The 23,131-nt window shown below is 43.9% G+C and overlaps 1 long non-coding RNA gene across 1 annotated transcript in view; it reads left to right on the forward strand.

Moving 5' to 3' along the window:
- The first annotated feature begins 3,195 nt into the window (after positions 1-3,195).
- LOC128342553 (uncharacterized) overlaps positions 3,196-23,131 on the forward strand; it is a 32,021-nt gene continuing 12,085 nt past the window's right edge. The window contains exon 1 of the long non-coding RNA XR_008315074.1: positions 3,196-3,308. This is a non-coding gene — a long non-coding RNA (uncharacterized LOC128342553). The remainder of the gene's footprint in view (positions 3,309-23,131) is intronic.

Consider the following 23,131-nt stretch of genomic DNA (forward strand, 5'->3'; position numbering starts at 1 on the left):
CTTCCTTTTTACATTGGTAAGCAAATTGTATTGCCTAAATACATGTTTAAAAATTCATGGGTGAGAAGGCAGGCCGGCAAATGGGAAAAAATGGCAACTGTGGGGAGGAGAGGAGTTGCTCAAACTGCCAAAGGTTGTGAACACCACTGTAAATTTCCCCCACCATTTTGTCTTCTGTTTCACCCATATTTTTTATGATATTTCCCCAATATTTCCAAGATCTTATTCAATAATTCTGATGCAATATAGGCCTCTAAATATCAGGTTGGATTTATTTCCAATTATATCTAATACCGCTGATATCATTCCAGTATCAATATTTCTGATGCACAGGCCTAATAACATCCACTCTCAATGAAATCAGTAGGCTTTAAATTGGCTTCATTGTACCCATTGTGCAGACCACATAGAAATGGAACAATACATTCCCAAGAGAGGGAAAGGTTTCATTATGCTCTAGGACAGATGAGTGCAAGGGAGATGGAAGCACAGGATTTCACTTAGAAAATGTAAGGTTTCTTTCAATTCACTTTATATTACAATATAAGGACCAGATATATGCAGTTTCCAGTTCCCTGTTTATTTCAGCGGGAGATTTTGGTACCTAAGGTACAGCCCAATCACTAATACCATGTAGGCAAGGTCTAAAGGAGTGGACAAACATTTAAACGTTGCAGGAGTGTTCTGCTGTATTTTTAGGAGGAAGTCATGAAAATAAGTCATTTATGAGTATAATTTCACCCTCAAATTAAAACTTGCTAGAGTACAAAATAATAGTGGGAAAGGGACTTATAAATGATTTATAGTGCAGTTTGGATTACAAGAAAAGCAAAAGAATAAAAGAAGATAATTTTTGTGGATTTCCGGATAATGCAAGAAAAGATCTCCTGGGATGTTCTGCACAATAAATTCTAACATGCAGAGTGTCTGGACAGACAATCCAAGCTCTTAATTAAAATGTTGTCCTCATTAAAGCTGAATAATATTCCAGAAAACAGATGTCATAATTCGACCAACTGTGTATATGAAGAAGAAGGATCCAGTTCTGCAGTAAACGTGTCCTTATTGGATTATAAATAAACTACCTAGTGAATAACATTTTCTACCAATTGTATGTTATATACGTACGTGTTGTCATACTTGATAAGAAAAAGAGGGTTGTTGGGTTGTTTTTGTTTGTTTGGCAGTGGAAGATGAAAGTGAAACTAAGGCTACAATCCTATGCACAGTCCCTTGATATAAATGAGTTCTACATTCCAAAGAAGTCATTGAGGCTATTCTCACGACCAGGAGGAACCAGGCTAAGGGAACCTAGCCCGGTTCCTCCTGGTCATGTGCTGCCATGGGAGCCACTCAGCTCCTGGCAGCAAACCTCACAAAATACCCCTCCCCTTAAATGAGGTTTGCGGAGCGAATGCTCCGCTAACCCTGCTTAGTGGATCGTGTGCCAGCATGGCATGGCAACACATGAGTAGACCCTCGACCGGGAGGCTACAACAAGCCTCCCAGCCTCAGGGGTCTCCCTGGGATGCCCCATGCACACCCTGCAGCAAACCTCTCAAAATACCCCTCCCCTTATACGAGGTTTGCGGAGCGAGTGCTCCTCTAACCCTGTTTAGTTGGTCGTGTGCTGGCGCAGCATGGCGCAGCTCTGTGCCACAGTGTCACATGAGGAGACCCTCAACCGGGAGGCTAAAACAAGCCTCCCAGCCTCAGGGATCTCCCCGGGATGTCCTGTGCACTTGCACGGGGCATCCTGGGACTTCCGGGGGTCGGGCGGCCCCTGATCCCTGCCACCCCTATCGGCTCCATGACAGAGCCGGTAGTCATTTGGGCGGCCAATCTGAATGGCCAGGGCAAGCTCCCTGCTCATCTGCGGGGAGAGTCCGGTTAGTCCAGCAAAGGTAGGCGAGCTGTGCATGCTCCCAATTGGTAGTCATGTGAACTCCAAGATCAAAGTAGGAAGAGGGTAACGTGATTGTGTGGGGAAAGGGAGCTGGGTAGGATTGGTGATGTCAGCCCATATTCCATCCCCAGCATTTAATCAAGGGTGGACGAAAAGCTGTACTACCCAGTTCCCGCTTCCCACATGATCACTCTCCCCTCCTCCTACCTTGATCTTGGAGTTCACACAACTGCTGATTGGGAGTGCACCCAGCTCTCCTACCCAGCTGGGCACTCTTCCTACCTGGATTTTGATCATGAGAGCAAGCCCACTGAATATCAGAAAACATTATGGAGGACTGGGAAACATGTCACCCACTGTCCTATTTAGCTTCCACAAAAGTACATAATGCTCTGAACATGGTGATTACACCATCACCCTGTGCTGGCTACTGCAGGCTGCCATAGGTTTCAACACAAGCATAACGTGGAAGTTTCATGCATAACAGAAACCAGGCTCGCAGTCTCTTCATGGCATTGTTAGAGGTGGCCAAAATGCCCCGTAGATCTCCCTGCCCATGTTACATCACAATCAAAGTAGATTGTGGGGGAGTCAAAGCTTTATTGCTTCACAACTCCGCAGATACTTTTACAACCTTGTTGCTCTCTGTCTAGGCCAACTCTAAAACTATTCTGGGCTTTCTCCCCCTCCCCCTGAGTTCCACTAGTCTTTCCTTTTTAAAGTGACAGTATTAAATTAACAGTCAATACCAATGAAGTCTTAACCAGACTGGATTGCATTTCAACTCGTTTCACACCCACTCTCTCCTAGTTATCGTCCACCAAACTGACTTTGCACTGTGGAAAAGCTGTATATAAATAACTTTAATAATAAAATGTTTGTAATATGCATCACCACAAGACGGCTGCTGCTTTGAATCACACATTGGAACAGAACATAGTAGCATTAAGTATGGACTGCCTACGGGAGTATTATGGTGTAAGTGATATGCTAAGGCCTTTCACACGACCATATGGGAGTGAGGTGGGGGATTAGAGAGCTCCTATAATAGTAGCAATGGACGATCAGAACCTTTATTTAAGTCAGCAAGCCCCAGAAAAACACAAGTAAGCCAGGCAAGGAATTCATTGATGAAATCAGGAGCTGCTGAAAGCACCAAGAGTCTTCTGAAGGCCTTGCAGGCCTTCCCAGCATGCTTTGCGCTGTCAGTAGACTGGAAAGCCTCATAACACCAGAAGCTGCCATCTGAGTGGCCATAAATGGGCAGAATGTGAGCCCAGCCCTGTGAAGCAGCTGCAAGTCCAGGATCATAGAGTGTGCTTTGCAGAGTGACACATACATGGACGGCAATCCCTGTAGCCACAGTTCTCTATTGTTTCCAGGCCTGTTGCTGATAGAAAAGGTGAGTGGATCCACACAACTAGAAAAGCGATGTAGGAGGGCCATCCTCTCCTACTACCTTGGTTAAGAGCAGAGTAAAAAAGCTGGGTTACCCTGCTTTGAACAACCTGGGTTGGAGGGATTTTCATGAGTTCACACAAACATGCAAACCACGGTATAAGGCCTTCTACCCTGATGTTAAAGGCCTTATGAGTTTCATTTATCTTTGTAATATATTGAGCTGTAGCACTTTCAATGTATTCATATTTGAATATGTATGTCCTTTGATTCTAACAAGCCAACATATGAACAGTCCACCAACATTTTTAAAGACTATTACTGGGTTTGGGTTATAGAATGTAGAAAGTGAAATGATTTCTCAAGCTGATGTATCAGCATTGCTAATCTATTTGTAATTTGTGCTGAATTATGCATGGGTTATTCATTATATCAAGCCAATAAACTGCATTTTTAGTGTCACAGGTGTGAAGAAAACCTTTGCAGATGTCAACATCCCATGCAATGATTTATGGATACACAGCCCCACCCCTTCCCCAAGGGAGTATCACATATCTACTTAATATTCCCCATATGCTGGATTTTGCATGTAGGCCTTTGAATAAGCAGATGTGTGCAGTCATGTACTGGCAGAAATCTCACGACTGACAATGTACCTGAGGACGTTTCCAGACATTGTTCATAGGATATACTGAAACAATGCACATCCATAATACATACCAATACTCTAGGTTTAGTTTGTGAATGACAAGTGGTCTGTATTAAGCTAAGCTACTCAATCATCGCTCACCACGAACCAAGATCTTAAGACATCTGTCTGTCTAGACTTTTGACAGCACGGATCGTCAACTTCAAGGGCAAGTGATCAAATTCAAGCCTTTAAACCAGTGGCATTCGCTAGGAAATTGCCAAGGGCTGGATTATATGCAGAAACCATTTACTATGGCTTCAGAATTAATAAATCTTTCACAGATAAATGTTTGGGTTTTGTTTTAAATGTCAGGAAAGAAAAAAATGAGTTCAAATGGCTTGCATATACAAGTACAAACACTCTGATCAGAGCTACACTATAAGCCTATGTGAAAGTTTATCTTTTACTTATTATTTTATTATTTAGACATACAATAGGTTCATAAACAGCTGGGAGGGGCTGCAGCTTAGTGGTAAAGCATTTGTTTTGTATGCAGAAGGTCCCAGGTTCAATACCGAGCATCTTCAGGTAGGGCTGGGGGGAAGTGAAACAGTCCAAAAGCCTGGAGAATTGCTGCCAGTTGGTATAGGCAAGAGGGTGGCTTACATACTGAGCAAGGGAAAACAGGCAAATTGAGCAACACCCACGCTCTTGCATGCATGTAAACAGCTGCAAGGAGTTGCAGAGCAGGGCACGTTTTGCTAAATCTCTCAACCACATTTGATGCCATGGATCATGATACCGTATTTACCTGAATAGAAGATGACCCAGAATTTAAGACGGCCCCCTTAAACATATGGTATGGATTAAATATAGGTTATATTAATTACCCAAAAGGAAGAGGACTCTAAATTTAAGACGACCTCCCCAATTTCTAACATCAAAGAACTTGGGATAAGCCTAGTCTTAGATTGAGATAAATATAATAGTTTTCTGGAATGCTTTGTGAGGTTGAGATTAGAAGGCACAGACTTGGACTGGTTCTGATGTTTTCTAGGAAGAAGGGTCCAGAAGGTGTCACTGAAGGGATTTCTGCTCACTCCCTTAGCCTTTGGACTTGGGGGTTCTTCAAGGTTCAGTTTGTTTCACAGGTTGTTCCACATCTACATGAAACCAGGGAGGTCATCCAGAGATTTGGGCTGCGGGGTCACCAATATACAAATGACACCCAGCTCTAACTTATTTTGTCATCAAATCCCAGGGAACTGGTGTACTATGTCTTGAATCAGGGGTTGGGGAAGTGATGGGAGTAGGAGTTCAGAGTGGTGTAGATGCTTCCTTGAGAAAGCAGTTGTCTATGCCTTAGTTACACTGCACTTAGGGGAGGAGAAGTTTTCTTGCAGTAAAGTAAAATGTGCCATTGAGTCGGTGTCGACTCCTGGCAACCACAGAGCCCTGTGGTTGTCTTTGGTAGAATACAGGAGGGGTTTACCATTGCCTCCTCCCATGCAGTATGAGATGATGCTTTTCGGCATCTTCCTATATTGCTGCTGCCCAATATAGGTGTTTCCCATAGTCTGGGAAACATACCAGTTGGGATTTGAACTGGAAACCTCTGGCTTTGTAGTCAAGTCATTTCTCCCGCTGCACCATTAGGTGGCTTGCAGTAGAGAACATGAATTGTCCCCTTTGCTAAGCAGGGTCCACTTTGGTTTGCATTTGGATAAATTACTACATGTGAGTGCTGTAAGATGATCCCCCTTATGTGTTCTCAAATTTGGGTCCACAGATGTTGCTGTACTTCAATTTTCATATTCCCCAGCCAAAGGACATTGTGACTGGGGATTATGGGGGCTGAAGTCCAGCATCTGGGGAATCAGGTTGGCGTACCCCTGCCTTAGAGGATGCAGCCATAGCTCAGTGGAGGAGCAAATGCATGCATGCAGAAGGTCCCAGGTGTTGGGATTTTTCCATAGACATTGTCCCAATTCTTCATAAGGGACATACTTGTCTATATTTGAATGTAGCTACATACTGGCTTGGGGGTGGAGTCACAGTTTTGTGTGTATGCTCTTTTCACTTGCTCTCCTCAATTCAAACTGAGAGCTTCTCCCTCTCTCTGCATAAGTGACTGTTAGTCTGTTTATTCTTTTCTTGGTCTATATTTTAATTAGCAAATAAATAACAAACTCTTGTTTCTCAGTCAAAGTTGCTTCCTGTATTATTACTTATAGAGCATAAGTAATTTCTCTGCATCACCTGGTTCACTCCCTCGTATCTCCAGGTTGGGTTAGGAGACTCCTGCTGCCTGTAACTTTGGAGAGACACTGCCAGTCAGTGTAGACCATACTGACATAGATGGGCCAATGTTCTGACTCAATATAGGGCAGCTTTCTATGTTCCAATAATTACTGCAATGCTCTACCTGTACATGGGGCTCAGAGAGCTTTTCCTCTTCCACAGAGGATACTCCAGGGATTGGGGGCCTCCTAGTATTGGGTGATTTGTTCATTAGGGGCATAGACAGATGGGTTTGTGAGCCAGGTGTAGAGCGCATGGTGACGTGCCTGCCTGGTGTGAAGGTTGCAGACATCACACATTGTCTAGGTAGGCTGTTAGGCAGTCCTGGGGAGAAGTCAGCTATAGCAGTGCACGTCAGCACCAACAACATTGGGAAATGCAGCCAGGAGGTCCTGGGAGCCAAATTTAGGCTACTAGGTAAGATATAGAAGTCCAGGACCTTCAGTATAGCATTCTCTGAAGTGCTACCTGTTTCGTGTGCAGGGCCAGCGAGCTGAAGAGTCTCTATGTATGTGTGAGACAGAGGTACCAGGAGGAAGGGCTTAGATTTGTTAGGCACTGGGACACATTTTGGGGCAAGCAAAACCTGTACAAATTGGAGGGCTTTGCTCAAACCAAAATGAAGCCAGATTCCTGGCACTTTTTTAAAAAAGAAAGAAAGAAAAAGGTTGCAGAGTAGCTTTTAAACTGATGCCTGGGGGATTGCTGACAGGAACTGCGTGGTCTAACGGGGAACAAGTGGCTAGGGATGTGCATAAAACCGGTTCTCCCGGTTCGGTTCGGATCCGAACCGGGTCCGAACCGGACCAGGGTGGTTCGGTTTTGGTTTTGCCGAACCACCCCCCCGGTTCGGTTCGGATCCGAACCGGTTCGGATCCGAACCGAACCGGTTCGGATCTCAAAAAATAGCTGGTTTGAAAGGGGACCTTGTGTTCTACCTGCCACCCAAATTTCAAGTCGATTGGACCTTCCTCTGATTTTTGGCGATTTTTTAAAGTTTTAGTGACTTTGGGGCAGTTCGGGGGCATAGCATGGGATCTGGGCAAAAGGAGTGGGGTGGGGTGGTAGTGCCTAATGGGTGCAGGCTACCACCCCAATTTCAGGGGGATTGGGCAAAGGGCTGATTTTTGGTAAATTTCTTAAAATGTCATGTCTTTGGGGCAGATTGGGGCATATTGGGGCAGAAAGTGGGGGCTGGGGCAGAATAGTGGGGTGCGGTGGTAGTGCCTAATGGGTGGAGGCTACCACCCCAATTTCAGGGGGTTTGGACAAAGGGGTGATTTTTTGAGAATTTTTGAAGTTTTAGTGACTTTGGGGCAGTTTGGGGGCAGAAAGTGGATCTGCCCCAAAATAGTTGGGTGGGGTGGTAGTGCCTAATGGGTGGAGGCTACCACCCCAATTTCAGGGGGATTGGGCAGAGGGCTGATTTTTTTAGAATTTTTGAAGTTTGGGTGTCTTTGGGGCAGATTGGGGGCAGAAAGTGGATCTGCCCCAAAGGAGTGGGGTGGGCTGGTAGATAGTGCCTAATGGGTGGAGGCTACCACCCATCCCCAATTTAAGAGTGATTGGGCAGAGGGGTGAATTATGGTGAATAGAAAAGGTGTGAATTCTCATTCTATCATAGCAAATGAGATATTTTTCAATTAAACAACTCTCATGACCCCACTTTCACTTTTTCACACTTTCCTTTACTATGAATAATATGAGGAAGTAATCAATTTAGCACACTTCACCTTATGAAGACAACCTCATACAAATAAATTCACCATAATTCACCCCTCTGCCCAATCACTCTTAAATTGGGGATGGGTGGTAGCCTCCACCCATTAGGCACTATCTACCAGCCCACCCCACTCCTTTGGGGCAGATCCACTTTCTGCCCCCAATCTGCCCCAAAGACACCCAAACTTCAAAAATTCTCAAAAAATCAGCCCTCTGCCCAATCCCCCTGAAATTGGGGTGGTAGCCTCCACCCATTAGGCACTACCTCCCCACCCCACTATTTTGGGGCAGATCCACTTTCTGCCCCCAAACTGCCCCAAAGTCACTAAAACTTCAAAAATTCTCAAAAAATCACCCCTTTGTCCAAACCCCCTGAAATTGGGGTGGTAGCCTCCACCCATGAGGCACTACCATCACACCCCACTATTCTGCCCCAGGCCCCACTTTCTGCCCCAATATGCCCCAATCTGCCCCAAAGACATGAAATTTTCAGAAATTTACCAAAAATCAGCCCTTTGCCCAATCCCCCTGAAGTTGGGGTGGTAGCCTGCACCCATTAGGCACTACCACCCCACCCCACTCCTTTTGCCCAGATCCCATGCTATGCCCCCAAACTGCCCCAAAGTCACTAAAACTTTAAAAATTCACCAAAAATCAGCCCTTTGCCCAATCCCCCTGAAATTGGGGTGGTAGACTCTACCCATTGGGCACTACCACCCCACCCCAAAATTTTGCCCCTGGGCCCCTTTTTACCCCCCTGAATCGATTCGGATTCGGATTCGGATTAAATCCGAATCCGAACCAAATCAAGGGTGATTCGGGTGACCCAGATTCGGGCACAAAACAGAACAGCGGTGATTCGGTTCGGGTCCGAGCCAAATCACCCGAAATCCCAAATTGCACACCCCTACTAAGCACACACACAGAGAAGAAGCAGGAGGCGGAGTGTGGATTCTATGATAGCATATTAGAGTGGATTGATGGTGTCTCATTGAAAATCTCATTTGCTATCATAGAATCCACACTCAATACCTCAGAAACAAGAGAACCCTGTACCCATGGGGGTGCCCCTACCAGAGATCCCTGTACCCCATGGGTTAGAAACCCATGGGGGTGGTTGGCACCCTATGTGCACTACACCACCACTTGCTCTGGGCCACCCCAGCACCCCCATGTGCACTTATAGGGCTGCTGAAAGCTCCATTATAACTTATTATGAGGAAAAACCTTAAAGACGCGTAAACTTCAAAAATCACTTAAAAATCACCTCTTTGCCCAATTCCTTTCAAATAATTCTGATAGCTTCCTTGCCCACCCTAGGAACTACCACCCACCACACTGCACTCTACGACACCCCTTTCCCCCCGACGTGAAGCTATACATTTGCTGCAATCCTAATTATTCTCTATGAGGAATTCAAAAACACTTAACAATTCACCAATAATCAGAGGAGTGTCCAATTGCCTTGAGATTTTTTGGGTGGTAGGCACCCATGCCTGTCTACCACCCACCCTGCTTTTGTGCTCCTAGGTCCTCCACAACAGGGGATATGGACTGGTTCGGGTCCCATTATACTCAATGAGAAAAATAATTAAAAATATTTCAAATATTCATAAAAAATCATAGGGGTGTCTGATTGCTTCAGGGTTTGCATGGTTGTTGGCACCCATGAGTGCTCCACAATAAGAAATAATGGCCTGGTTCGGGTCCCATTATATCCTATGAGAGAAAAATAAAAATATTTTTCAAAAATTCATAAAAAATCGTATGAGTGTCCGATTGCTTTGGGGTTTGGGTGACAGGTACCCCTGGGTGCCAGCTACCATCTGACCAATTTTCAGCTTTCCGAACCGATCCGAACCGGTCCGAACCGGTTCGAAACGAACCACCCCCAGTTCGGTTCGGATTCGAACCGAACCAGGGGTGGTTCGGTTCGATCCGAACCTCCGAACCGGAACCGGTTCGGACCCGAACCGGTTCGGATCCGAACCGGTTCGCACATCCCTACAAGTGGCTCTAAATGCCATTATGTACCTGCAGCTCTTAAACTGCTTGTAGCCAATCCACTAGCTCAGCACCTCTATAGTGCCCAACTGGACCCCTTCCCTAACATTGCGACTTTGGAACTTGTGCAATCTAAATTTTTAACATGCTGTTAATATATTTTTACATTCGCTGTGAGCTGCCTTGGGGTCACCCATATCTGAAAATTTTTAAAGTCCTTAAAGACACATTTGTTCATCCAGGCTTTTAATTAAATACCATTTTAATAGTTTTTAACATTATTTTAAAATTTGAAATTGTTGCGATGTTTTAATGTTTTATTTTGTTGTAATTTGTATTAGGAACATAGGAACATAGGAAGCTGCCATATACTGAGTCAGACCATTGGTCTATCTAGCTCAGTATTGTCTTCACAAACTGTCAGTGGCTTCTCCAAGCCCTATCTTGGAAATGCCGGGGGTGGGGGGGGGGGGACCTGAAACCTTCTGCTCTTCCCAGAGCAGCTCTATCCCCTGAGGAGAATATCTTACAGTGTCACACTTCTAGTGTCACACTTTCATATGCAGCCAGGGTGGACCCTGCTTTGCTAAGGGGATAAGTTATGCTTGCTGCCACAAGACCAGCAGCTGCTGCTGCTATGAACCACTCAGAGATGTAGGTTTAGCAGTATAAAAATATGTCTAAATAAATAAATAAATAAATAAATAAATGAAGACTTAACCCTCCCCATTCCATTGCCTGTTTTACCTTGCTGTCTGGTGGATGGATACAGCAAGCAAGCCAATAGCTAACTGTTATGATAAGATACAAAAGTCTAGGAATTGGGCAGACTTCAACTTTCTGGCTGTTGTGGAAGCACTTTAACCATTCTGATTCTGATTCTGATTCAGTGCATGAGACAGTAAGGTCCAGCTGAAGCCTATTTCAAGGGGCAACTAAACTTACAGCTGCCCCATCTTCTTACACTCCCAAGCCTTTGGGACAAGGCAAACTACAAACCAAACAAAGAAGCATGCATCACAAATGGAACCACCTATTTCATATTAATTGCTTGAGATAACTGCTTATTCAGGAATGATTTGATAGCTCATGGATGTCCAAACAGGGGCTCTATAGCTGCTGCTGGACTACAACACCCATCATCATTGCTGACAGTGACTGGGAGTTGCAGCAGGAAATCAGGGAGGCGTCAAAGAGAGGCAGGGCTGTAATCATGGGTGACTTCAATTACCCACATATAGACTGGGTAAATTCACAGTCAGGGCATGACAAAGAGGTCAGATTTCTAGATACGCTAAATGACTGTGCCCTAGAACAGTTGGTCTTGGAACTGACCAGAGAGAAGGCAACCTTGGACTTAATTCTGAGTGGGACCCAGGATCTGGTGCGGGATGTCAGTGTCATTGACCCTTTAGGGAACAGTGACCATAGTGCCATCAAATTCAGCATACATGTGGGGAGAGAATCACCAAGGAAGTCTAACACAGACATTTTGAATTTCAGAAGAGGAAACTTGTCTAAAATGAGGAGTATGGTGAAAAAGAAGCTGAATGGGAAAATCAGGAGAGTCACTTCGCTCCAGAGTGCATGGAGTTTACTTAAAACCACAGTACTAGAAGCCCAGTTAGATTGTATACCCAAAAAGAGGAAAGGTACCACTAAGTTCAGGAAGATGCCAGCATGGCTAACGGGTACTGTCAAGGAAGCCATAAAAGGGAAGAAGACTTCCTTCCAAAACTGGAAGGCCTGTCCAAATGAAGAGAACAGAAAGGAACACAAACTCTGGGGGGAAAAATGCAAGGCAACAATAAGAGAGGCGAAAAGAGAGTTTGAGGAACATTTAGCTAAAAGCATCAAGGGGAATAACAAAAACTTCTTTACATCAGAATCAGGAAACCTGCCAGGGAGGCAGTTGGAGCATTAGACAATGAGGGAGTGAAAGGGATTATTAAGGACGATATGGAGGTTGCAGAGAAGCTAAATGAGTTCTTTGCATCCGTCTTCACGGCAGAGGAAACTGAGCATATACTTGTTCCTGAACCAGGCTTTTCGAGGATGGCGGCTAAAGAACTGAGTCAGATAGAAGTGACGAGAGATGATGTTCTAAACTGTCTGGAAAAACTGAAAACTAACAAATCACCAGGGCCGGATGGCATCCATCCAAGAGTCCTCAAACAACTCAAATGTGAAATTGTTGTTTGACCTCCTTGCTAAAATATATAACTTATCCCTGCAATCAGGTTCTGTACCAGAGGACTGGAAAGTAGCAAATGTAACACCGATTTTCAAGAAGGGATCCAGGGGTGATCCGGGAAATTACAGGCCAGTTAGCTTAACATCCGTTCCAGGCAAATTGATGGAAAGCATCCTCAAGGATAAAATTATAAAGCACATAGAAGAACAGTCCCTGCTGGGAGTGAACCAGCATGGGTTCCGCAAAGGTAAATCTTGCCTGACCAACTTTTTGGAGTTCTTTGAGAGTGTCAACAAGTGTGTGGATCAAGGTGATCCAGTTGACAATGTATACCTAGACTTCCAAAAAGCTTTTGACAAAGTTCCTCATCAACGACACCTGAGGAAACTTAGAGGTCATGGGATAAGGGGACAAGTACATGTGTGGATTGCTAACTGGTTGATAGACAGAAAACAGAGGGTAGGTATAAATGGAGAGTTTTCGCAATGGAGTAAGAAGTGGGGTCCCCCAGGGATCTGTACTGGGACCAGTGCTTTTTAATTTATTCATAAATGATCTAGAAGCAGGGGTAAGCAGTGAGGTGGCCAGATTTGCAGATAATACCGAACTCTTTGGTGTAGTGAAATCCATAACTGATTGTGAAGAGCTCCAAAAGGATCTCTCCAAACTGGATCAGTGGGCAACAAAGTGGCAAATGCGGTCCAATGTTGGCAAGTGTAAAGTGATGCACATTGGAACGAAAAACCCCAACTTCAAGCATATGCTGATGGGAACTGAGCTGTCGGTGACTGACCAGGAGAGGGATCTTGGGGTAAAAAAGGCCAATTCCATGCTAGGGATCATTAGGAAGGGGATTGAGAATGAAACTGCTAATAAAATAATGCCCTTATACAAAACTATGGTGCGGCCATACCTGGAGTACTGTGTACAGTTATGGTCACCACATCTTAAAAAGGACATTTTAGAACTGGAAAAGGTGCAGAAGAGGGCAACCAAGATGATCAAGGGCCTAGAGCACCTTTCTTATGAGGCTAGGCTACAACACCTGGGGCTATTTAGTTTAGAAAAAAAGACTGCTGCAGGGAGACATGGTAGAGGTCTATAAAATCCAGCAGGGCTGTTCTTATGTTCTTATCATCTCTAGCTGCAGTTGTGGTGGGAAATGATGGGAGTTGTAGCCCAACAGCAGCTGGAGAGCCTCAGGTAGGCTACCCCAGGATAACTACTGAGAGCCAAAATTCATTTGTATTGCAAGCATTATGGCAGTTAAGAGGGAAAAGCTGGGAACATTTTGGATTCTAAACAAAGGGAACTAAAATAAGCTACAGGACACCAATTCATCCTCCAAGTTTTCAAAGTTTTCAGCTTTCTTGTCCCTCCCCACCTTGGAAACAAGGAATGGTGCTGGCGGATATAAGTTTATTATTTAAGGCAAAGTAAAATTATGCTTGGGCACAAGTAACTTGTGCAAGGTGTTTCTCCTTATTTAAAAAATTGGAATGGACCATGTATCTAATATGTGGGGAAAGCCAAAATAAATGGCACAGTTACCTAACCTGTTCTCAGTTCTCGCTAGCCCTACGTCTGGATCTACGAAGTAGTATATAATCTTGAAAATCTGCTTTGTTCACATATGAAGGATTTACCTTTTGGAAAATGGGAAGCCAAAACGGTATCCATTTATTATCCTCTCCTTCTCCACTCCACTCCACTCCACTCCACCCCACCACCACCTCCACAACTCATAATTATATTTCCTACTACTGCCACCGAAAACAGAATATTCTATAATCAGGGCAGCAATTAAATCACATAGTAATTGATAGGTGATGTTGTGGGGCTTAGAATGGGTCAAGACATCATGAAATCAAGTCTGCCACATGTTTAAAGAGATACCCCTGTGTTTCAGAAATGCACGGAATGTGTGAGACGTTTATTCCTATGGGATACCAACTGAATGCATAAACAAGACAAATTAAGGGAAGTAACAAAGCTGCCGATAAATTGAATATGAGGTGTCCATGTTGACGTGCATAAATGGATCAACCTGCCAACTGTTCCGTGCTTCATAGTGCTTGCATGATATATGTCTATTTTCTGTTTTAAAAAATGAAAGCAAATAATTGGGGGAAAGGAGTGTTACACTCATTCATACACTTTGAAAATATGCTATTATGAAACAGACTAACAACATATTAATGAAAATCAGTCTGCTGCATAACAGTAGTTTTCAAACTTATTTTCTTATAACCCAATCGAAGGCCATTATTTATTCCCACAACCCAAACTAACAGTGTATTCTCATAAGAGTTAAATCACAAGTGTTAAATCATTAAATCACAATAGGCAATAAATGCAATTTTTGTGTGTGCGCCTTCAAGTCGGTGTCGACTCCTGGTGACCACAGAGCCCTGTGGTTGTCTTTGGTAGACTACAGAAGGGGTTTACCATTGCCTCCTCCTGTGCAGTGTGAGATGATGCCTTTCAGCATAGGTGTTTCCCAACTACTTAAATTTAGCAATCTTACCAGAAACAAGCGATTAGTTCTTTGTCTGAATAACAGTAATATTACTTCTAAAATGGGGTGGATGATATTTTAAGCGCTCATACAAATGGTAATCAGCAAGGGTCCCAGTGCCTGACATCAGGGTCAGTTCTTCTATGAGGCAAGGCAAGGTGAGGCAGCTGCCCAAACTGGCAAATTTGAGAAGCCCCAGCAGGGTGGCAAGCTATCTCACTTGTCTCTCTCCACCCATTGCTTGCCACCGGAGCAGCTTTTCCTCAGCAGTGTCTTAGCCACTGCTTGGCAAACAGTGCTCTGAGATAGTCCTCCTCCACTGCTGCTGCTGCTGCTGCTGCCACCTCCTCCTCTTTCTCCTCCTTTTCCTAGCACAGTACACATCCTCCAGCGTCCTGTGCCTCTGGTGGGCTAGTAACGAAGAGGAAAAGAAAGCAGGAGGGATGAAAGGACAGTCGAGCCAGAGGCACTCTTACCCCCGGACTTCTGGGCCAAAGTCCAGGGCCTCCACACTCTCTGGGGGCCCCCAAACCCTCTTTAGTCTGTCCCGGGTGGTGTGATTGCCACGCTGCACCAAGTGGCCGAGCATGATTGTGACCTGTGCTGGGTGGCCGAGATGACCTCTTCTTTAGAGACAGAGGGGGAAGTGGGGAAAGAAATATGTGGGATGGGAAGATGTTAATTTGTTCAACTTTGTTCAGGGTTCAGGACAGGGTTCACTTCCGGTTCACTCTTTACAAGAAAGGAAAGGCTGTTACTGCCTGATCCTTAGAACCCTACTGCTCTTTCATGGCTTCCTCTTCTTATTTCTTTCTTTTTTTAAATTTCCTATTGCGGGGGGAGGAGTTGGTTGTTTCCGTGCACTTGTGTATGCTCCAATGGAAGTGGTGGAGGCTGTTGCAGCTGCCACCACTACCCCCAAAAGGTGTGAGGGGGAAGGTGTCCTTTGATTTCTTGGGCTGCTGATGTCTAATATGCCACAACCCAGTGCTAGTTTGTGATCTGTACTCTGAAACCATTGCTGTATAGAGATATATAAACAAATACTTTGCAATAGGGAGTTTTAAAAGATATTAATTCCAAAGGATACCTTAAAGGGGGATTTTTATTTGTTTTATTTTAATTTGTACTTGTTTTATTTATTTATTTTTATTTATTTTTTTTTTTATCTTTTATTAGCCTTAACTTTGATAGACCAGTACCAAAGACCTTTCTTCTTCAGATGCCTTAAAAGTGCACAGGGGAAGGGACACTAGCTGAGTGGTGAAGAAGCACCTGCTTTGCCTGCAGAAAATCCTAGTTTGAGCCACTGACTTCTGAAAAAATTGTTTCTGAAAGCCTGGAGACCAGATGTGCTCTTACCCCTGGACTTCCAAGCGGCCCAGGATCTCCACACCTCCATGGAGTTATTCATGCTGGAAGTGAAGGACTCTGCACTGTCTCATGTCTCAATGACAGAGGGGACAGACTACTGAGTCAGAGGGCTAGAGAGGTCAATACATTGGTCATCCCTTCTCTACTGCTCTGACACTATCCCTTTGGTATGTAGATTGCTATTCTCAGGGACTTCCTGCCTGCCTGCCTGCCACTTCCTCTTCCTCCTTCCCTTTCTTCTCCCTTGCAACACACACACTCCTCTCTCCCTTCACCATGTGTGCAAAGATACAGAAACCATCCCTCTGCATCCACCTAGATAGATAGATTAGAGATCCTATCACTCCACTTTCCTATCTAGAATGGAGTTCACCAATAAAGACTCCTTATATTGATTTGAAACTATGAACTCGCACCAAGTTTCTTTTACTCTCAGCATATACGCATGCCTGGGCAGACTCTGCTGTGTTTTGCCTCAGTGCTCTCTGCTGTAATAGCAGGGTATCTCTTACCAGAGAGAATTCCCAACAATTCACACATGGCTTCATGCTGCCGGGTAAATGTTGAGCGAAGCCACTTCAAATCACACTCACAGCAATGAGGGAAGCAGCTCCTCCCCTCTGCTCTTGGGTTTTGTTTTAATGCAAGTTCACATGGCATGCCTCTGAGTTTTCCTTCTAGCCAATGGCGGGTGGGGGAGATTACTAAAGAGCTATATCTGCATTTCTAAAGTGAGTATCCCTCTTATGCTAATGATTCTAAGTCAGTGCCTCTCCCTATTTGCTCTGGAGTTTTCAAAAACAGTAGCTTAAAACCAGCATTTTAAAAACCTGGAAATACATTGAGATAAGCTAGAATTTGCAAGACAAAGCCCAATTAGGGTGTGGAGTGGGTCCAAGGATCTCGAAGGGACTTCAAGTAAGTTTGGCTGGTGTGTGAACACACATTCTCTCTTCCGAAGGAGGTTCGGGGTAACAGCCCTGTCTGTAAAGCCTCCTGGGGGGCTCTCAAATCCTCTTTAGTCTATCCCAGGCGGTTTTGTAGCTGTGCTGCCGGCCCACACTGCCCTGGGAGGCCAAGCATGTCCTCTGCATGTCCTCATGCATGAACTCTCTGCCACAGGATGTGGTGACAGCCAACAACCTGGATGGCTTTAAGAGGTGTTTGGATGACTTCATGGAGGAGAGGTCTATCAATGGCTACTAGTCAGAGGGCTGTGGGCCACCTCCAGCCTCAAGGGCAGGGTGCCTCTGAGTACCAGTTGCAGGGGAGTAATGGCAGGAGAGAGGGCATGCCCTCAACTCCTGTCTGTGGCTTCCAGCGGCATCTGGTGGGCCACTGTGTGAAACAGGATGCTGGACTAGATGGGCCGTGGGCCTGATCCAGCAGGGCTGTTCTTATGTTCTTATGTTCTCTGCGTTTGACACAGAGGGTGTTGTGGGGAATGAAATATGTGTGATGTGAATATGTTAAGTTGCGTGTTGAAATGTTTCTGCTAATGCATACTTGCATACATATACCTGTTTTATATTCTTGTGAGTTCAGTTGCTGTTTGTGCCCTTAAGAACCCACGTGTCAAAAATACTGTGTCATGATGTGTGTGGGGGAGGGCGATGATGTTTAACTTGTAGCGGGGGCAGGGGGGTGGCTCCAAAGGCCTTTGGGTCCAGGCTCCAGGTGGCTGGAGGTCCACTGCCAGTCAGTGTCGACCAATGGCCTGACTCAGGTTACTTCCATATGATTTTTGTGGCACAATATATTTGTTAATCTTCACGTTACTACTGCTGCTGATACTACTATTTATATACCGCTTTACGTTAAGAAAGATGCTGTTTTTGCTGCAACAGAATAACATGACTACTCTTTTAGATTTTCTCCACAGTCAGGGACAGTCAGGAGTGAAGTTTACCTGCTCTTGCTTCTGCTGTTTATTAATTTCAGCCTGCTATCTCAGAGTAAGTTAAGAGAAACTTTGTCTTTGGGGTGGGAGACAAGGGTCTTGCATGGAGAGAATAAATATCCCCAGTAGGGATTTGTCGGGGTGAGGGGAGCAGGTAGATAGTCACTTTGAAAAAGCACGGCATAAAGGTTGAAAACAGACTTAAATGTCTATAACTTTGGCTGGGTTATATCTGATGGCTGTGCCAGAGCTTTGTAATTGCCTTGGTCTTGAAGAGCTGAAATGAACAGTTCCAAAGAGCACGATAATTGCATAAAGCACTGAGACAGCAGACAATAAACAAAAGAGGGAAGCATGGCATTTCACTGGGGAAATGCAAGGATTCTTTCCATTATTAGAATGATATTATAGTGTAAGGCGCTTATCAAGGCTGGTTCCAGGTGTTAGGGGCTTCTTGGTAAACTACTCCCCATGGTCTATCTGGGTTGGCCACAAGAAGTTCACTCTACTACCATCACCACACAAAGGCTATGAGCACAGTGGTGGTCTCAGGATGTCAGCTGGTACATGCACATAAATTGAAAAGTTTTTCAGCCTCAAGTGTTTGCAACTAATAACAGTGACTAATTTAGATAGTGGTCTCCTTAATATTCTACTCACAGTTCAGTACAAAAATCAAACTGTCCGTGGGATGTCCACATGCTGTGCTTGCTGAAGCATTATTCAATGAACATGAATTGAGCATAGGTTTGAATTCATATACAAATACAAGTGTGATATTCGAGAGGCTCTCAAAACAGAGATGGCCAAACTTTCAACTGGTTTGGGAGATTATCCAATTTCTTTCCCCAGACTGGGAAAACACCCTCCCCTCCACCCTCCACCCTTGAAAAACATACTCACCTTCCCCTTTACTTACTGGTCCATTCACCCACTGGTGGGGAATGGGAGCACTGGTGGCAGTGAATGAGACTGGGGGTGGGAGGGGTTTCTTCTGCTCCCCATGTTGAAAAGCTGTGATGCAGCACACAGGGGAGTTCCCCCCTCCAAAAAAACCCCTTTCCCCTTGTCTCCCAGCATACCAGCAGTAAAAGGAAAGGCACAGTGGCTCTGTAGGTTTGTAATTTGCCCAAAGTCTACAGGCATTGCAGCCCCTGAGCTTTTCTGAACCCCAAATTCTTCCTGAAGCTCAAGCTGGGAGAGTTTCACTGGCATTTCTGTTCTCTATTGATTCAGTCCCAGAATAGGAGGTCTGAAGGGCCAGACAGAATCTTTTATGCTCAGCTGCATCACGTCTGAGCATCAGGGATAACAAAGCCACCGGAAAAGCAATCAAAACCACTGATATGAAACAGTGTGCTTGCCTTGTATGAAAGAAAATTAATCTTTCGTCCATACCAATGTCCGATCTTGCGTATATGGAACCATATTCTGAAACTGTCTTTATGGGCCATTTAACAAAATCCAAACGTGGCTTGTTCCTCTATGTAATTTTATTCCAAAGCGCAGAATTGTGTGGACTGCAGACTGTGTGGAGAATATTATGTGCACTGATGGTAAATGCATTCTTTCCACAAGCATTTCCCCCCCGTAAGAATCACCATAGTGCCAACATGTGTACCACTGATGTTTATAATAAATTTCTCTATGCAGTCCTGTACACAAGGATGGAACTGCATAGACTCATCTGCTGCTTTTTGACTGTCCTCAATGCTGACAGAGCTATCATTTATCTGGAGCAAAGACTGTGCTGATTTCATGAAGAAAAATTTCAGCAGTTCCTAGATTTATGTATAAAAGTGCATTTATACACCATTCAACTATATATATAGCATGCCTCTAATAAGATGATTTATCTTCCTGTACATACTCTCTTAAAGAGAATGTTTTGTAAATGCTAACAGAAATCATGTGTTGTGCTACTCTCAAGGAATGGTTATTGGAGGAGGGAAAGAAAAAAGTAAGAGAGAATATGTGAGTTTCTGCCTATTTTTCCACTGGTAGTAGTATTTCATCTCTGATGGAAGAAGGGCTGGTTTCTGGCTCATTTTACCACTATAAAACAATATGATCTGCGCTAAGTACTTGTGTGGACAGCTAACTAAGGGCCCCTGTGCCAGATCTGGTCTCAAGTGACTCAGCCTTTATCTGGCCCCTGGTGGCTCAAATAAATGTTAATCCAACTATGGTGGTGTTGTTTTAAATAAAAAGCTTGCAGTTTCAAGTGAAAAATGTTTTCAAAGTGTAAGAAACAGGGATATTCCACAGCTCTCTTGTATGTATATTAAATGCACGAAAAATGCTGGTGTAGATATTGGTATGTTACACACCATCTGTGCTTCATAGCTATGAAGCCCTTTATGCAGTATGATGCCAACTTTATTACAGACTACTCCTCAGGGGTTAGTTGAAGCAACAAAACCCACTTTTGGTCCCCAGGCTAGACGGCAGGGTGGCCTCCAAGAATACAGAAATGGGCTATCCCTGATCTATGGGATGAAAAACATTACTGAAACAAAAAGCAAACTGAATGATGTTATACAATTAGAAATACCAGCTGTTTCATCCAGACTAACTCATTGAATAGTGATACTCAGGAGTTACTCTAAGCAGGGTGCAGATCCCTTCTAAGCATCTGAGGAGTTTCTCCCTTGATTTTACTGAACTCCCCCGCCAAACCTAACCACCTATATATGCCCCCCACAAGGTGTCTTCGCTCTCGCCTCCTCCAAACTGAAGTGAAGAGTTGCTCCTTATGTTTTCCCTCAGTCTCACTCCTAATCTAGACTACTTACTTTCAATAGGACTGCTCAATAAATAATTTAGTCAGGATGTCAGCCACCATGTTGGTCATCAAAAGTACTTCAAAATAAAGTTGTACATACTGGTTCTATCTGTAAATTTATTTCAGCTTTGGTCAATTCTCAATGTTACAGATATTCCCAAATATTCTGGGTGGAGTGGAGGCCAGAAGGTGAGAGAAAGTCCGTGAGGTGTAAATGTGATTTTTACATATTTCTGATTACTGATGTTCACACTGGCAGCCCTGGGAAAGCTACACCTCTTAGTTCTTATTTTGGAAGGCTTTGGTTGAAAAGACTGCAGGTCCCATGAGACTGATATGTAGATGAGACATTAAGAAAGACTATAATACCCTGTTATTACCTCCCCACATGCGACTAACCAGCACAATAGCCTGGGAATACCATTCATTCACCAGTTTGGGCTGCTATTGAATTCATCCTCTTGTTCCAGGTCTTCACACTGAAAAGCCATCACAGCAAAACCTTGTGAGCATTCAAGGAGAAGGAAATCTGGATACAGAAGTGCTAATTGTGATGGAAGATTCTGAATCCAGTGAACTGACAGACAAATCACAATGAAGTTAGGGTCCAAATCAGGATTTTTCCTCCCTCCCTCTCTCTTGTTAGAGACCTTAAAAAGAGAAGATTATGTCAACTCTTATGATGGTGCAAAGCAAACTAGGCACAGCACAAGTATTACAGAGAGGAAAGCAAGCTCTTAACTCTAATACTGCCATTCTTAAATGTTTAGTAACAAGCCACTAAAAGTCTAGGAAAACTGGATATTTATTTTTACAGGCACTCCATTCTCTATAAGTAAACTTCCTTCTTTTGTTATTTAACCTAATTTACTTATTATTAATAAGAAATGTGGATTTTGCTGATGATGTTTTGAATTGCACTATTAGTTAAATTTGACAGGACTATACTCCCCCCCCTCCCATATTTCAGCACAAGGAAATCCATTTTACTACTGAATGTAACTTGAGAATTGTCATGCAATTCTTCCTGAATTTTGTGATTATTCCATGCTGCACTGTACCTAAGCCCATAAGCAAACTATAGACACCAATTTATCTCACCCCTCCATGGATCCCAACTGTTTCTTATTGGCATTCATAAAAAGTCTGGGTTCAGGATGTTGAGGATATTAGCTATATTGATCTGTGTCTGATCATTCCTACTTTCTGACTCTACTTCCTTTGGTTACTACAGCTCCTGAATGAATCACAAATATAATATTTCAAACTGAACATGCCTAAACCCAAACATTTCATATTGTTTCCTAGGTCTTCCTCTCATTCATTCTGCATCTTTGTTTCCAATATCAAGAATCAGTCTGTAACCCAGAGATACCTCCAGTTTCATGTAATATTTTCTTGTTTGCTGCCTGCCCTTACAGCTTCAATCTGTCACAATGTCTTCCTCCAAAACTCAGCTAAAATCAATCATTTCCTATTTATTATCACTTCCATCCATTCATTCTCATGTCTTCTTTCATACATAAAGTTCTGCAACTTTCTTCTCCCATCACATAATCTTTTATTAGGCCATGATTCCCAATAAACTTTATACTTTGCCCTCTACTGACAGTGGCCAACATGATGTGCAGTCTTCTGTATGTGTTTATGACATGCCAAAACTACTGTACTCATAAAAGGCAGCCCTGGCAGTCTCGCCCAAGAGGAATCTTTCGCATACCTATAAAAGCAGCTTGTTGCAGTTGTGCAGCACTACTTCCATTAGGAAGAATGGAAATGTCCCTAATGAGTGGCAGCATTGATTTTTAAGGTGGCAGCATTGTTGTTGTTGTTTTTAACGAGCACAGCAGCCCCGGTGTGTCAGAAACACCGACAGAAGACTGTGCAACCTGTGCAGGTAAATCTTGCCTGACCAACCTTTTGGAGTTCTTTGAGAGTATCAACAAGTGTGTGGATCAAGGTGATCGAGTTGACATAGTAATAATAATAATAATAGTATACCTGGACTTCCAAAAAGCTTTTGAAAAAGTTCCTCATCAACAACTCCTGAGGAAACATAGCGGTCATGGGATAAAGGGACAAGTACATGTGTGGATTCCTAACTGGTTGAAAGACAGGAAACAGAGAGTAGGTATAAATGGAGAGTTTTCGCAATGGAGGGAAGTAAGAAGTGGGGTCCCCCAGGGATCTGTACTGGGACCGGTGCTTTGTAATTTATTCATAAATGATCTAGAAGCAGGGGTAAGCAGCGAGGTGGCCAAATTTGCAGATGATACCAAACTCTTTGGGGTAGTGAAATCCATAACTGATTGTGAAGAGCTCCAAAAGGATCTCTCCAAACTGCGTAAGTGTGCAACAAAATGGTAAATGCGGTTCAGTGTTGGCAAGTGTAAAGTGA

This window comes from Hemicordylus capensis, chromosome 2 (genome assembly GCF_027244095.1).
Source record: "Hemicordylus capensis ecotype Gifberg chromosome 2, rHemCap1.1.pri, whole genome shotgun sequence".
Taxonomy (NCBI): Eukaryota; Metazoa; Chordata; class Lepidosauria; order Squamata; family Cordylidae; genus Hemicordylus; species Hemicordylus capensis.